Source organism: Triticum urartu, chromosome 5 (genome assembly GCF_003073215.2).
Source record: "Triticum urartu cultivar G1812 chromosome 5, Tu2.1, whole genome shotgun sequence".
In the NCBI taxonomy this organism is placed as follows: Eukaryota; Viridiplantae; Streptophyta; class Magnoliopsida; order Poales; family Poaceae; genus Triticum; species Triticum urartu.
This window is the reverse complement of record NC_053026.1, coordinates 613,954,084-613,957,337: the sequence shown is the minus strand read 5'-3', so window position 1 is coordinate 613,957,337 and position 3,254 is coordinate 613,954,084.

The window sequence follows — 3,254 nt, the reverse complement described above, 5'->3', positions numbered from 1 at the left end:
AAATGGCCAACGTAGTCCTCAACTTCAACGCGTTCCTAGAGAAAACCAAGCTGAAAGACGATGGCAACAACTACACGGACTGGGTCCGGAACCTGAGGATCATTCTCATAGCTGCCAAGAAAGATTATGTCCTACAAGCACCGCTAGGTGAAGCACCTGTTCTCCCTGCAGAACAAGACGTTATGAACGCTTGGCAGGCACGTACCGATGACTACTCCCTCGTTCAGTGCGGCATGCTTTACAGCTTAGAGCCGGGGCTCCAAAAATGTTTTGAGAGACACGGAGCATATGAGATGTTCGAAGAGCTGAAAATGGTTTTCCAAGCTCATGCCCGGGTCGAGAGATATCAAGTCTCCGACAAGTTCTTCAGCTGTAAGATGGAGGAAAACAGTTCTGTCAGTGAGCACATACTCACTATGTCTGGGTTGCATAACCGCTTGACTCAGCTGGGAGTTAATCTCCCGGATGACGCAGTCATTGACAGAATCCTTCAGTCGCTTCCACCGAGCTACAAGAGCTTTGTGATGAACTTCAACATGCAGGGGATGGAAAAGACCATTCCTGAAGTATTTGCAATGCTGAAATCATCAGAGGTAGAAGTCAAAAGGGAACATCAAGTGTTGATGGTGAATAAAACCACTAAGTTCAAGAAAGGCAAGGGTAATAAAACCTTCAAGAAGGACGGCAAGGGAGTTGCCGCGCCCGGCAAGCAAGCTGCCGGGAAGAAGCCAAAGAATGGACCCAAGCCCGAGACTGAGTGCTTTTATTGCAAGGAAAGTGGTCACTGGAAGCGGAACTGCCCCAAATACTTAGCGGACAAGAAGGCCGGCAAAACGAAAGGTATATGTGATATACATGTAATTGATGTGTACCTTACCAGTACTCGTAGTAGCTCCTGGGTATTTGATACCGGTGCAGTTGCTCACATTTGTAACTCAAAGCAGGAGCTGCGGAATAAGCGGAGACTGGCGAAGGACGAGGTGACGATGTGCGTCGGGAATGGTTCCAAGGTCGATGTGATCGCCGTCGGCACGCTACCTCTACATTTACCTACGGGATTAGTTTTGAACCTCAATAATTGTTATTTAGTGCCAAGTTTGAGCATGAACATTGTATCAGGATCTCGTTTAATACGAGATGGCTACTCATTTAAATCCGAGAATAATGGTTGTTCTATTTATATGAGAGATATGTTTTATGGTCATGCTCCGATGGTGAATGGTTTATTCTTAATGAATCTCGAGCGTAATGCTACACATATTCATAGTGTGAGTACCAAAAGATGTAAGGTTGATAATGATAGTCCCACATACTTGTGGCACTGCCGCCTTGGTCACATAGGTGTCAAACGCATGAAGAAGCTCCATGCAGATGGACTTTTAGAGTCTCTTGATTACGAATCATTTGACACATGCGAACCATGCCTCATGGGTAAAATGACCAAGACTCCGTTCTCAGGAACAATGGAGCGAGCAACCAACTTATTGGAAATCATACATACTGATGTGTGCGGTCCAATGAGTGTTGAGACTCGCGGTGGCTATCGTTATGTTCTCACCCTCACTGATGACTTGAGTAGATATGGGTATATCTATTTAATAAAACACAAGTCTGAGACCTTTGAAAAGTTCAAGGAATTTCAGAGTGAGGCAGAAAATCAACGTGACAGGAAAATCAAGTTCCCGCGATCAGATCATGGAGGAGAATACTTGAGTCACGAATTTGGCACACACTTAAGAAAATGTGGAATAGTTTCACGACTCACGCCGCCTGGAACACCTCAGCGTAATGGTGTGTCCGAACGTCGTAATCGCACTCTATTAGATATGGTGCGATCTATGATGTCTCTTACCGATTTACCGCTATCTTTTTGGGGCTATGCTTTAGAGACTGCCGCATTCACTTTAAATAGGGCTCCGTTGAAATCCGTTGAGACGACACCGTAGGAATTATGGTTTGGGAAGAAACCTAAGCTGTCGTTTCTAAAAGTTTGGGGATGCGATGCTTATGTCAAGAAACTTCAACCTAAAAAGCTCGAACCCAAGTCAGAAAAATGCGTCTTCATAGGATACCCTAAAGAAACTATTGGGTATACCTTCTACCTCAGATCCGAAGGCAAGATCTTTGTTGCCAAGAATGGATCCTTTCTAGAGAAAGAGTTTCTCTCGAAAGAAGTAAGTGGGAGGAAAGTAGAACTTGATGAAGTATTACCTCTTGAACCGGAAAATGGCACAACTCAAGAAAATGTTCCTGAGGTGCCTGCACCGACTAGAGAGGAAATTAATGATGATGATCATGAAACTTCAGATCAAGTTGCTACTGAACTTTGTAGGTCCACAAGGACACGTTCCACACCAGAGTGGTACGGCAACCCTGTCTTGGAAATCATGTTGTTAGACAACGGTGAACCTTCGAACTATGAAGAAGCGATGGCGGGCCCGGATTCCGACAAATGGCTAGAAGCCATGAAATCCGAGATAGGATCCATGTATGAAAACGAAGTATGGACTTTGAATGACTTGCCCGTTGAGAGGCGAGCCATAGAAAATAAATGGATCTTTAAGAAGAAGAAAGACGCGGATGGTAATGTGACCATCTATAAAGCTCGGCTTGTCGCTAAGGGTTATCGACAAGTTCAAGGGGTTGACTACGATGAGAATTTCTCACCGGTAGCGAAGCTGAAGTCCGTCTGAATCATGTTAGCAATTGCCGCATTCTATGATTATGAGATATGGCAAATGGACGTCAAAACGGCATTCCTTAATGGTTTCCTTAAGGAAGAATTGTATATGATGCAGCCGGAAGGTTTTGTCGATCCTAAGAATGCTAACAAGGTGTGCAAGCTCCAACGCTCGATTTATGGGCTGGTGCAAGCATCTCGGAGTTGGAACATTTGCTTTGATGAGATGATCAAAGCGTTTGGGTTTACGCAGACTTATGGAGAAGCCTGCATTTACAAGAAAGTGAGTGGGAGCTCTGTAGCATTTCTCATATTATATGTAGATGACATACTTTTGATGGGAAATGATATAGAACTCTTGGACAGTATTAAGGCCTACTTGAATAAGAGTTTTTCAATGAAGGACCTTGGAGAAGCTGCTTATATATTAGGCATCAAGATCTATAGAGATAGATCAAGACGCCTCATAGGTCTTTCACAAAGCACATACCTTGATAAGATATTGAAGAAGTTCAATATGGATCAGTCTAAGAAGGGGTTCTTGCCTGTGTTACAAGGTGTGAAATTGAGCTCA